The sequence below is a fragment of the Poeciliopsis prolifica genome, unplaced genomic scaffold (genome assembly GCF_027474105.1).
Source record: "Poeciliopsis prolifica strain line A6 unplaced genomic scaffold, Auburn_PproV2 SCAFFOLD009, whole genome shotgun sequence".
Classification (NCBI taxonomy): domain Eukaryota; kingdom Metazoa; phylum Chordata; class Actinopteri; order Cyprinodontiformes; family Poeciliidae; genus Poeciliopsis; species Poeciliopsis prolifica.
In genome coordinates, this window is record NW_026562384.1 from 14,195,452 (window position 1) to 14,209,873 (window position 14,422).

The 14,422-nt window shown below is 41.4% G+C and overlaps 1 long non-coding RNA gene across 2 annotated transcripts; it reads right to left on the reverse strand.

Annotated features, from left to right (window-relative positions):
* Positions 1-1,964: 1,964 nt before the first annotated feature.
* LOC129362431 (uncharacterized) lies at positions 1,965-3,624 on the reverse strand. 2 transcript variants are annotated; one of them, XR_008606232.1, is made up of 4 exons: positions 3,575-3,624; positions 2,944-2,993; positions 2,685-2,842; positions 1,965-2,221 (listed from the first exon to the last, which is right to left on the reverse strand). It is a non-coding gene; the product is annotated as an uncharacterized LOC129362431 (long non-coding RNA). The 2 variants fall into 2 exon arrangements; XR_008606231.1 differs by lacking the exon at positions 3,575-3,624 and having other exon boundaries at positions 2,944-3,548.
* Positions 3,625-14,422: the final 10,798 nt, after the last annotated feature.

The window sequence follows — 14,422 nt, forward strand, 5'->3', positions numbered from 1 at the left end:
GTGGGTCCCAATTGGGTCTGAACTGGGCTAGAATATGGGTACCAAGTGGGTTTGTCCACGGTTTTCCATGGTGGCCCCCATGGGTTTGCCCAAGTAGATTTTAATGGGTGCTAACTGGGTTTTCAGTGGGTCCCACATGGTTAACTCACATGAGGCCCATCTGTGGCCCACTAGGGTGCTGTCAAGAATATTTACGTGGGTCCCAATTGGGTCTGAACTGGGCTAGAATATGGGTACCAAGTGGGTTTGTCCACGGTTTCCATGGTGGCCCCACATGGGTTTGCCCAAGTAAATTTTTATGGGTGCTGACTGGGTTTTCAGTGGGGCCCATGTGGTTAAATCACATGAGGCCCATCTGTGGCCCCTAGGGTGCTGTCAGGAATATTTACCTGGGTCCCAATTGGGTCTGAACTGGGCTAGAATATGGGTACCAAGTGGGTTTGTCCACGGTTTTCCATGGTGGCCCCACATGGGTTTGCCAAGTAGATTTTAATGGGTGCTAACTGGGTTTTTCAGTGGGTCCCACATGGTTAACTCACATGAGGCCCATCTGTGGCCCACTAGGGTGCTGTCAAGAATATTTACGTGGGTCCCAATTGGGTCTGAACTGGGCTAGAATATGGGTAACAAGTGGGTTTGTCCACGGTTTCCATGGTGGCCCCACATGGGTTTGCCCAATAGATTTTAATGGGTGCTGACTGGGCTTTCAGTGGGTCCCACATGGTTAACTTACATGAGGCTCATCTGTGGCCCACTAGGGTGCTGTCAGAATATTTTACGTGGGTCCCAATTGGGTCTGAACTGGGCTAGAATATGGGTAACAAGTGGGTTTGTCCACGGTTTCCATGGTGGCCCCACATGGGTTTGCCCAAGTAGATTTTTATGGGTGCTAACTGGGTTTTCAGTGGGGCCCATGTGGTTAACTCACATGAGGCCCATCTGTGGCCCACTAGGGTGCTGTCAGGAATATTTACCTGGGTCCCAATTGGGTCTGAACTGGGCTAGAATATGGGTAACAAGTGGGTTTGTCCACGGTTTCCATGGTGGCCCCACATGGGTTTGCCCAAGTAGATTTTAATGGGTGCTGACTGGGTTTTCAGTGGGGCCCACATGGTTAACTCACATGAGGCCCATCTGTGGCCCACTAGGGTGCTGTCAAGAATATTTACGTGGGTCCCTATTGGGTCTGAACTGGGCTAGAATATGGGTACCAAGTGGGTTTGTCCACGGTTTCCATGGTGGCCCCACATGGGTTTGCCCAAGTAAATTTTTATGGGTGCTAACTGGGCTTTCAGTGGGGCCCATGTGGTTAACTTACATGAGGCTCATCTGTGGCCCACTAGGGTGCTGTCAGGAATATTTACCTGGGTCCCAATTGGGTCTGAAACTGGGCTAGAATATGGGTAACAAGTGGGTTTGTCCACGGTTTCCATGGTGGCCCCACATGGGTTTGCCCAGGTTGATTTCAATGGGTGCTAACTGGGCTTTCAGCGGGACCCAGATGCCTTAATCCTGTAGGAACAATTCTCATCTAACCTGGATGTGAATTACATTCATAGATATGCAATCTTGATCAACAATCCAAAGTCTAGCTTAAAACGTGTTCAAATAAAAAAAAAAAAAAAAAGAGATGAAAAATTTATTTTGCTCAAGGCTTTTATTTAGTAATTTAAAATATTGTCAGGAGTTATTTTTTACCTCACTACAGCAATTATTAGAACTTCATTAATACTCAGGGAATGGTGCCACAAAAGAAATCTGCAATTATTCACGACATCTTTGAAAATAACAGAAGCTAGTTTACTATAACAAACTTATAAACAGATCTATAAATATATATCTATAGATGCACACAAATAAAGACACCTACATATTTTCCTACAGGTCTATAAATGTATACATCTAAATACTATCTATATAACTTATACACGTATATTCACATTGATACACACAATGTGAATATACACACCTATATAGATCTTTCACAATACATTTTTGTTAAACATTTTTAAAAATAACCTACATGCCATATGCATGCTTAAATTTGAAATCTCTCATACTTTACTGAAACTGTCCATCTTGAAAGACCTCCCCAACCTGAGTTTGAACTGGCAGTCTCTCTAGTCTATTTCCACTTCCACTCGGGCTCCAGTAAACCACTTCGAGAGTCTTTGCTGTATGCTTGTGTGATTCTGTAGATGGATAATTTCTTTTAAGTCCCCTGAAATAACAAGCAAAGGTAGAAATTGTATTAGTGTTTCATTTTAGCACAATGTAACATTCATGAGATTTGCATCTCCCCCTTCATGGGCAAAAATGCTTGCAGAGATATGCCATAATCAAAAGGACTCTTGAGTCATCATTATTATGTACAGAAACTATATTCTTACTGTAAATTTAAAAATATCCATCTATATAAATCAACTACTAGGTTCTATCGTGGTTTTGTGGTTATTTTAATATTGTTTGAAATGCAAACAATATTACCTTCAATTTTTAAGTTCTTAAACAACAGTGAAAGAATACTGTTCAAATAAAACCAAAAATTGAAGACTCAATTTTTAACCTAAAAACATTACTAAAAATAACAAACAAAAGCATAAAACAACCAAAATAAATTAACATATGTTTAAGAAAGAAAAGTGAAAAAAAAAAGTTACTCTGACAATAAAACTGATATTTACCATACAAAACATCAAAGAGACGCAGGTCCAAGAGCTTGTTTCCAATGTTGGCCAAAAAGGTTGAACTGGACTTCCAGTTCATGGGACATGAGGAATCGCACAGCTGGTTGTATTGTGTCATCTAAGGATGCTCCTCCAATTTCTGTAGCCATGGCAACCTTAAGTACAATGACAATAACAGGACAACATTTTGTTTTTGTTCATCAGTTTGTCATTATATCACTCTTATGTGCTTAATTTTACTAACATATTAATCTACCTTTTTCAAATCATTATAAAGTGATCTTCACACGCTGATCCTCTTGAAGCCTGCAAAAATATATATTTTATTAGTGCAATATAACATTTAGACTTTTCAAAAAAATAAAAAAATTAAGGCAAAACAGCCTTTGTATAGATTAACTACTGAAGCCTTATATTGTAAACACTGAACAGTTTTGCAATTATCCTAATTTCTTTGTTAACGTGACAGGACTAAGACAGTAGTATTACTCTTAAGAGAAGTTTAGAAAATCACTATAAATGTAACTAATAAAGCCTAAAACATTGCACATATAAAAAAATTAGAGCTACAATTAAATATAAGTACATTTCACATAACTGCTAGCTAAATATTGCAAAAATATCAAAAAGAATTTCTTCATCTTTCAATATTTGTTTCAGGCTTGGCCACTGATTGACATGATGGGTTTCAATTTACGGACCCACATGCAGTAACCACACATTGGATAGGGATGAGTGAGTGATTTATTTACAACAGGACAAAATAAAATCTATTTCCCGGACATCAGCGGAAGGGTGAGGACCACTCGACCAGGTTGGCCTGAAACGAGAACTTAGTTATGACGGGCTTAGAATGAGTGATCGGAGGGAAACAGGAACAGGCTTACTTCGGTGCGGGTCTTTCGAGGCGTGGGTGTGAGATGCCAGGTTCCTGAGAGGGTGTGCACCGGTTCCGAAGGTAAATGCGAGGTGGAATGGAAGAGAGCTGGAAGCTCGAAGGGTGGAGTGGAGGCAGTGGAATCGGCGGAGCGAGCAGGCAGGTATTCACTGGTGAGTTCTCGAATGAGGCGACAAAACCCCTAGGATCGAACAAACACAGAGACCAGGTGACTTCTAGTAGACACAGAAACGTTCTCAGAAAACTGTTCACAACAGGAGAGGCCAGAGTGATTACCGGTGTATGCAACCATCTAGCAGTCAATCTAGCGTAGACTGAAGATTCTGCTGCTCCTCCACCTGTGCCAAGCTCCACGGGCTCCTCACAAAGATCCTCGCTGAAATAAGATGCGACACTCACATACACACACAGGAACCCTGACACTGATGACTACTCTAGACCAACACAATAGCGGCAGATTGAAATAAACTATGACATAACAAAACGCTTTAAAGTGTCACACAACAATTAAAAAAGAATTTAAAAATATGAACTACAATGCCTTCATCCTATTTACAAAAAACCTTTTAGGCCCAATATACTGAAACCACATGGGCCCCATATAGTGTTCCCATTTCTGTCCCATGCCCATTAGCCCACGTTAATGCTGAATTGGGCCCATACATTTAACCCAATTGAGCCAACAATATGAGTCCCATTTCGGTTAACCTTTTGAGCCTCACGCAGTTGGCCCAGATAAAACCCATGCCCTCTTATCATTACCTATATAGCCCAAAGCTAAACGATTCAATGCAGTTTTATTGAAAAAAACGACAATAATAATCTTGCATGGGTCCCAGCCAAACCAGCCTGAATCCATACATGAGACCCACCCATGCATGCTGATGTGACTGTGAGAAAGATTATTAAAAGCCCAAGTACATAGAATGAAAGCACAATAGTTACTCTTTTTAAATCATACAAATGGTTTTATTGTGTCCAGACACTTTGTAACAACCTCTGCTAGCAACATAGATTCTTCAGTGAACCGATTTCATTCTGCCTCGTTGGCGCTCAAATGAACCAATGGCAGCTCAACAAATAGAATGGCGGCGGTATTTGAAAATGGTTTGGCCCACAACGCTGCGTTTGAAATCGGTCTGCACTAAAATCTGCTTATTGTGTGTAGCTGTGTGTGTTAGCAATATCAGAAAAAGTATCACCCTAAAGAAAAGCAAAAATAACAATAACAATTAAGTCTCTTTTGGGATACTGTCGTCCGATTTGTTACGAGCAACAATTTTTTTAACAAGCGATTTAAAATCTCTCCCTAAAATTTGGTACTAGGTAAAACAGAAGAAATGTACTTACAGATTCTTTCGTAGATCAGCCAACAGGCAGACTCCGCGCCAACGGACTGATGAAGAGAACAGGCTTGATTTTGAAACCGCATATCCATCCGCGGGTCATTTACGTTTTCCAAGAAACACAAGATTAATTTTTGAGAGTGCTACATCGGTTTAACAAATGTAAAACCGATGTAGCAAAAGTTCTCAATGTAAATAAATACATTTCGTTGTCCTCCTTATTCAAATATGTTTTGGAACTATTTCTTCAGTGGATGTGTAAAGTGCCTACCGGTACTTCAATTCACCAACCTTTATTGGCAATGGTGCCTCAGAGCAAACAATGAACAAAAAGGTAATTGGAACCAAATGAATCATTAACAGAAATGTTACGTTTTTTTATTTTTTATTTTTATTTATACTGATGACTTGGAAAATGTTGCAAATATATGAAAAAACAGATGCTCAAATTTTACTCTTGTCTCTCACTTTTTCACAATGGTCTGATCTGAACTATTTGTCCAAATAAAATTTAAATCTTGCTGCGAACAGGCTGCAGTAAACTCTATGGATGTCTAAACATCCAATTGATAAAAAATAATAATAAAAATAAAATAAAAAGTTATTATTATTAAAAATAAAACAAGGACTAAAGCTCAACCATGACCACTCTGTGCTTAATTTTGAGTAAGCACCAGAATATGAGTTTACGTATATATTTCAAACAGATTATTTCAAAAAAATGTTTTAAGACATTCAGACTGCAATAATAAAATGAAAAAAAAGTTAGGGGTTCAAAGTGTAGCAAGAGCAATACTGAACTGGCTTTTGCTTTGACATACAGTGAAAAGTTTGAAAGTGACAGGGTAACCACATTGTCGATTAAAATGTTCTACAATTTGTCCCATTTAGACCATGAAAAAAAGTACTAGGGGCTACATTTTCCTGCCCAGGTCCAACCCATGTATGGTTAGCCCATGCTCATGTCATGTTAGTTTAATGTGGACAGCCCACATTGGGCTTTCTCATGTGGGGCCCATGATACTGAAACCACATGGGCCCCAAATAGTGTTGCCCATTTCTGTCCCATTTCCAGTTAGCCCACATTGTTGCTGAATAGGGCCCATACATTTAGCCCAAATGGGCCAGCCCATAGGGGTCCCATTTTAGTTAACCATATGTGTCCATGAGGTTTGCCCAGATAAAACCCATGACCACTCATTACCCATATGGCCTACTACAAACCCAAGGGGGCCCACTCATGCGTACTGGCTTGGAGACTGGACTGGACTGTTCTAGCATAAAATAATAACATGAAAAAATGTTAAGGGTTCAAAGTGTGGCTAGAGCAATACTGAACTGGTTTAAAAAAATAAAGCATTGTAGAATTATTTTTAATGTTTTAATATCCTGGTCCTCTGGAAGCCTAGTGTTTGTAAATGAGCCAGGCATAGATATCACACAGTGAACATGTTTTAGGTTCAAACATTAGGAAGACATGGATGTTCTGTTCTATCAGCAAAATATATCCTTGGGTGATCTCCAAGACGAGGTCACCTTCGTCCTGGAGACCTCGACAATGGTCAAGGTCACCAACCTTTACTATCGTCGAGGTTTCCTACAAGGAAAAAATTAAATTCTACAATTTACCTTACATCAACTCCATTAGAGGCCAGCTGAGTAACAATTGCCTTGGCAAAGACTATAAAGCTGACATCTCGGGTAATTCTTTCCAAGTTTTGAGAATCTTGCTCTTGCAGCTTTTGCTTTGACATACAGTCAAAATTTTGAAAGTGACAGGTTAACTACAGGGGTTGGACAATGAAACTGAAACACCTGGTTTTAGACCACAATAACTTATTAGCGTGGTGTAGGGCCTCCTTTTGAGGCCAATACAGCATCAATTCGTCTTGGACAAGTATGGGGCCAAGGGAATGCCATGATATGGCAGCCCACACCATCAATGATCCACCCCCATGCTTCACTCTGGCATACAACACTCTGGCTGGAATGCATCTTTGGGGCTTCTCCACACCGTAACTCTCCCGGATGTGGGGAAAACAGTAAAGGTAGACTCATCAGAGAACAATACATGTTTCACATTGTCCACAGCACAAGATTTTCGCTCCTTGCACCATTGAAACCGACGTTTGGCATTGATATGAGTGACCAAAAGTTTGGCTATAGCAGCCCGGCTGTGTATATTGACCATGTGGAGCTCCCGACGGACAGTTTTGGTGGAAACAGGAGAGTTGAGGTGCACATTTAATTCTACCGTGATTTGGGCACCGTGGTTTATGTTTTTGGGATACAATCCAGGTTAGCACCCAAACATCTCTTTAAGACAGCTTCATCTTGCATCCACAGTTAATCCTATTAGATGTGGTTCGTCATTCTTGGTGGTATGCTGACATTACCCTGGATACTGTGGCTCTTGATAATCACAAAGACTTGCTGTCTTGGTGAACAATTTGCCCTCTTTTGAACTCCAGTATGTCCCAAATAATGTTATGTGCATTGCAATATTTTGAGCAAAACTGTGCTCTTACCCTGCTAATTGGACCTTCACACTCTGCTCTTACTGTTGCAATGTGCAATTCATGAAGATTGGCCACCAGGCTAGTCCAATTCAGGCATGAAACCTCCCACACTAAAATGAGAGGTGTTTCAGTTTCATTGTCCAACCCCTGTACATTGTTCTACAATTTTGTCTCATTTAGCCCACTTAAAAAAGGACTGGGGTCTACATATCCACACCCAGGTCCAACCTGGGCGTGGATATGTACTGACCACACTGAACCCACAGTGGGTTCAGTGTGGTCAGCCCACATGGTCTCCCCATGTTGGGCCCATGACATGAGCCCATGCTGATGTCATGTGGGTTCAGTGTGGTCAGCCCACATGGTCTCCCCATGTTGGGCCCATGATACTGAAAACCATGGGCCCCACATAGTTTTGCCCAGTTCTATCCCATTCCCAGTTAGCCCACTTAAAAAAGGACTGGGGCCTACATATCCACACCCAGGTCTAACCCATATATGGTCAGCCCATGCTGATGTCATGTGGGTTCAATGTGGTCTGCCCACATGGGCTTCCCATGTTGGGCCCATGATACTGAAACCACATGGGCCCCATATACTGTTGCCCAGTACTATCCCATTCCCAGATAGCCCACTTAAAAAAGGACTGGGGCCCACATATCCACACCCAGGTCTAACCCATATATGGTCAGCGCATGCTGATCATGTGGGTTCAATGTGGTCTGCCCACATGGGCTTCCCATGTTGGGCCCATGATACTGAAACCACATGGGCCCCATATACTGTTGCCCAGTACTATCCCATTCCCAGATAGCCCACTTAAAAAAGGACTGGGGCCTACATATCCACACCCAGGTCTAACCCATATATGGTCAGCCCATGCTGATGTCATGTGGGTTCAATGTGGTCTGCCCACATGGGCTTCCCATGGGGCCCATGATACTGAAACCACATGGGCCCCATATACTGTTGCCCAGTACTATCCCATTCCCAGATAGCCCACTTAAAAAAGGACTGGGGCCCACATATCCACACCCAGGTCTAACCCATATATGGTCAGCGCATGCTGATGTCATGTGGGTTCAATGTGGTCTGCCCACATGGGCTTCCCATGTTGGGCCCATGATACTGAAACCACATGGGCCCCATATACTGTTGCCCAGTACTATCCCATTCCCAGATAGCCCACTTAAAAAAGGACTGGGGCCTACATATCCACACCCAGGTCTAACCCATATATGGTCAGCCCATGCTGATGTCATGTGGGTTCAGTGTGGTCAGCCCACATGGTCTCCCCATGTTGGGCCCATGATACTGAAACCACATGGGCCCCACATAGTTTTGCCCAGTTCTATCCCATTCCCAGTTAGCCCACTTAAAAAAGGACTGGGGCCCACATATCCACACCCAGGTCTAACCCATATATGGTCAGCCATGTTGATGTCATGTGGGTTCAATGTGGTCAGCCCACATGGGCTTCCCATGTTGGGCCCATGATACTAGAACCACATGGGCCCCACATACTGTTGCCCAGTACTATCCCATTCCCAGATAGCCCACTTAAAAAAGGACTGGGGCCCACATATCCACACCCAGGTCTAACCCATATATGGTCAGCCCATGCTGATGTCATGTGGGTTCAATGTGGTCTGCACATGGGCTTCCCATGTTGGGCACATGATACTGAAACCACATGGGCCCCATATACTGTTGCCCAGTACTATCCCATTCCCAGATAGCCCACTTAAAAAAGGACTGGGGCCTACATATCCACACCCAGGTCTAACCCATATATGGTCAGCCCATGCTGATGTCATGTGGGTTCAATGTGGTCAGCCCACATGGGCTTCCCATGTTGGGCCCATGATACTAGAACCAGATGGGCCCCACATACTGTTGCCCAGTACTATCCCATTCCCAGATAGCCCACTTAAAAAAGGACTGGGGCCCACATATCCACACCCAGGTCTAACCCATATATGGTCAGCCCATGCTGATGTCATGTGGGTTCAATGTGGTCAGCCCACATGGGCTTCCCATGCTGGGCCCATGATACTGAAACCACATGGGCCCCATATAGTGTTGCCCAGTACTATCCCATTCCCAGATAGCCCACCTAGTTGCTGAATAGGGCCCATGCATTTAGCCCATATGGGCCAGCCCATATGGGTCTCATTTTAGGTTAACCATATGTGTCCCATGCAGTTCGCCCAGATAAAACCCATGCCCACTCATTACCCATGTAGCCCACATCAAACACAAGTGGGGCCCACTCATGCGTGCTGGCTGGGCATTTGTCACACATAATAACTCTTTGAAATGAATGCCATGCAAGTTTTGAATTTTACTGTTAAAATGATGCTGAAGATGTTTTGAGGCATAAAACAAAAAACAAACTGAACACCAGCTTGAAAGACAAAATCGGAGATATTGTCTATTTCAGTGTGCAAAAATAATTACCAATATTTGTACACTTTGTCACCCTATTCACACTGTAGCTAACCTCAGTTTATCTTTCTGTAAAGCTGCATCTAAAAACGAAAATTACCATAAAGTAGATGTATTTAAAAAATATAGATATATTTTTTTGACTGTGTTCTTTTTGGCTCTTTAGCAATCAGATCTATTGGTTTAGTTCCTAAAACAAGCCTAACAGTTTCTCTTTCACAACTAAAAAATTGTCGGTAACACTTCACTAGATATACATGGTGGTACACTTTTGCCTTACAATCTCTGATGGGTCTAAATATTCTCTTTAGTTCTGCATAGAGCTTAGCATGTTTTATTCTTCATTTACTTGGACTTTGCTTGACATTCAGACTCCCATCGATCAACTTATTTTTGAGTCATGCCATGACTAAGTGGTTTAATATGCTCCCATAATATTATACAATATCTGGAAATAGTCTACTGTTTCATCTAATAGGAAAATCTTTCCTTCTCAAAGCAAATAGAGGATTTTCTTCCCTCTACTTCTGGTTCTGGCAGAGACAACTTCACTGTTGGAGAATGACAAGTGTGCGATTTCTTTGTCATGTTTTAGCTGTTTACCTTTGTAGTTTGACAAAAGCCAATCGACTTTGCAACAACTTGTCAGATAAACTGACGAGTTGTTAGCAGAGTCCAAACTCCTGCAGAGGAATCATTTTATTGAATCCAGTCACACTAAGGATTAAAATACACACTAGCATCCCAGAGCTCCAGAAATAATACACAACACTTTACAGAAAATATCTTCCTAGCTCTTCTCATTTGAACACCTGAAGTCTAAGCTTGCAGTTCTCATGGAAGGCCGAATCAATAACCTATTCGTGCTCATGGTACCTTAAAATACAGCAGAGGGTCCAGAAAAGGTTCTCTGTCATCTTTGTGCTGATTGTGAAACATTCAAACTGGTTTATTATCAGGTAAAATATTGGTTGGACAGAAAAATGGTTGAATGAGCCCCTGAAAAGTAACACATTGTCCAGGTACACATAAATTAAATCAACACATTTTGATGATTAGACTGTAATAGCATAATGGCTTGGAGCAAACACACTCAGGGCACAGAGAGGATGGATTCTAATTTAATCAGACATTCTCTCACCCAAAGGACACAAATATGCTTTACCTTAATTAAGAATCCAGTAACTGAAACAATCCCTCAGTACAGGTTGGTGGTACACTAAATAAATAAAAGAAGTTAAAAAATGTTGCATCTGGTAGATGTAAAATAAATTTGACATGATTTCCCCACTCAGATATTTTTGGTGATATAACAGGCATTTTTAATTTGATCCATAACTAAGTTATTTCTTATTCACTTTAAATTATTAACAGTACTATTCCATCTGTCACTCTGTGGCTTACACAAAACAATTTTTCTGCAATAATTTTGAAATTTGAAATTTTTTATAAAGCATATATTTTTTTCTTAAACATAAAAAGTTAGGCTTCCTAATTTTCACTATAATTAATGTTTGCTCAGTTGAACTTCGAGGATGGGCTGGTGAAAAAACTCCATCTTTGCTTTTTAGAATTCATACTTCAAAAAAATAATTTTTGCAACTTTTATTCTGTCAAACTTAACTTCTGTTTACAAATGGAATGTGTAATTAACTCATATTCTTTTAGCAAATAGATATATAGAAACTTTATTAATCCCTTTGGGATTTTCCTTTAGGGTACTTGTAGAATATGCAGTGCAAGTGGACAGTATATTTATTCTGTTTTGTTTTAATGGTTATAAAATTATTATTTGTTGACTTTTCATGAAATAATTAGTTTACCAGTTAAACACACGCGCACACACGCACATGTGCAAGCACACAAACACAAAACAATGCATATTACTCTTTTAGCTCCTGGGTTTATTGAAAATAAAAATGATTCAATGTCCTGATCAGCAATATCAAGAGAAATATTCTAATTTTCCACTATTTTTCATTTTTGAGTAAACATCTTTAGTTCTCTTTCTTCCCTATATTATTATTATCATCTGCTGTATGTAAGCCACAGTGCCAACAGAGGAAAAGTTAAAATAAGAGTAAACGTCTAGAGGTGGAACCAGAGTCACCTCCCTATGCACGGCAGTCCTGATTTCTGTCAAATTACCAGGAATTCGCTGACTGTGATGCGCACTGCATGTGTGTGATACGGCAGACTGAAAGCACAGACTGTCCCTCCACTGCCACTGTAATCCCACTAAATGTATGAAAATAGAAGCTCAGCTATTGTTGGAGTCAGCGTGCTGCCTCAGCATATACATCCTCTGACACCATTTGCAAGAGGTGCACCCTGGGATACTTTCTCGCTGGGACAAAATCCATTTCGATCCATCTCCCCCTCTGGCACAGCGAGAGGAAGTTTGATTGATTTATCAGGGCTGCATCTCCCCAGCCTCCCTTTAATGAGACAGTAATAGCCCACGGTCGGCCGGCACTCCGGAGACGAATGTGAAGGAGAGGCGAGTAGCAGAGAGCAGAAATGTGGGCAGAATATGTAACCCGTGGTACAGTCAATCCAGCAGATGGGGACTGAGGGGAAGAAAATGAGCGAGGTGACCAAAAAGAAGATGGAGTTTATATGTGAATGTTTCAGAGACACAACACTAATGCCGGGAAGAACAGACATGACAGAAAAAGGACACAGCTGGAGAGAAATAGAGGTGCCGGCTGGAGTTATTACTGATAAATAAAACTGAAAATTCATCACAACCAGCCAAGACACCCAACACTCTTATCCACAGAGTTACTCTGCAAAGCCATAAGAATGAGGAAACCCAGAGATGACTTGGAGAAGAAATGTTGCATGGAGACCTTTCATGTGGATTTGCAGATACTCTTTTGATTCTGAGTATTTAGGTTTTGTTAAGAGCAACTCAAAAACCTGTTAACAGTTTGAGTGAAAGTAACAGAACATACTCTTTCAACATCATTGCTCTTCTGGAGATAGTTTTATAATCTGAACACCAATGTGCTTTTTTATTTCTTATCCCAGTGATTTTCAGACTTTCATATCTTAGTACATCCTAAGGTTCCTTGAAAAACCAGGACAGCTAAAATTTAACAAAGGCAGACTGAAAATACATTGTTGCTAGTATTAGACTTTGGAATAAACAATATATCACTACTGCCCTGTATCAACACCTTGAGCTGGTGGAGGTGTAATGATTTGGAGAATATATTGACACGCTTTGATTCTCATAGTACCAACCATGCAATGTTTAAATGACACAACTTACTGAGTATTGCTACTGAACACTCCATTCTTTAATGACAGCAGTGTACCCATCTTATTTAAATTTAAGCAGAGTTATAGAACACAACATTTCTGGTGCATTACTGTTTATTTTTCCTAAAAATTTATTTTCCGTTAAGAGCTTAAACCTTGGTGCCAGAGGAAAGAACAACTTAGATTTCAGAAAGGAAGCTGTGATAATAAGAGTTAAATGGGAAAAGTCAAAACCGTGCCAGTAGTTTCTGGGTGCTGTTGTAAATAAAAATAGCACTTTGTAGACTCTTGGCAGCATGGATGTCTCCAGGATGTCTATTAGATCTTGGTATTGTCTGCATAAAATAGTGAGGGCCAAAATAAGCTGAGGATATCCTCTACACTGTTGAGATATCTTCTAATCTTAAACAAACCAACTGACAAAGTGAACTTGGCAGCTTTAGCTGCTGCTAACTGCTGGCAGGAGCCTGAAATAGCTTCGGTAAAAGCAGTGGATCCTGAGCTGAGGCAGTGGACAGAAAAGAAGAGCAGATCAGAAGTGGAGAGATGCCTGAGGGAGAGGAGAGATGGGGAAGCAGTAAGACAGACAGAGCAGCAGGTAGAGCAGGCGGCTGCTGATTACCAGCAGCAGTCGGTCACTACAGCCTTTAATTAAAGTCACTCTCCTGGGTTCTTAAGCAACAGCTTGCAATTTCCACAGACAACAGCAGCATGGCAGCGAGCGTGGATGACCTGTAATTGTCTGTGGGTGAGGGGGTGGGGAAGGCAGCCGTGGCAGCCTCCCTGCCAACCTGTGATTTTCATGGGAATTAATGACAGCGGTGTCAACATGTTGTTTTTTTTTGACACGGTTTGCCGTGGGGCCGGAGGTCAGGCGCTGACCTTCGTGTTCGTGCTGACCCTCCCTCGCCGCTGTCTATCTCCATTTGGAAAATCAGAAATGCTGAGGATCAGGGGACAACACAGACAGCTCCAGGAGCTGAAATCCAGAGAGTAAGCAGGCAAAGTCATCATTTTGTGTCACAGGCTGACATTTATGTGGTTTGAAATCCCAGTTGAAGAAGGCTTTTTGGAAAGGGCTGACATTAGGAGATGAGCTGATCAGAAAGAGCTGCTCTAGGTTTGTCCTGAAGGTCGTCCTTCCACTCACCCATCTGGAGGCAACCTTTTCCAGGTTTTCTTGATGTCATTAACACATCTTTTATTTTATTTTTTTAGAATAAGACAAAAAAATAAAAAATAAATAAGTCACCAGCT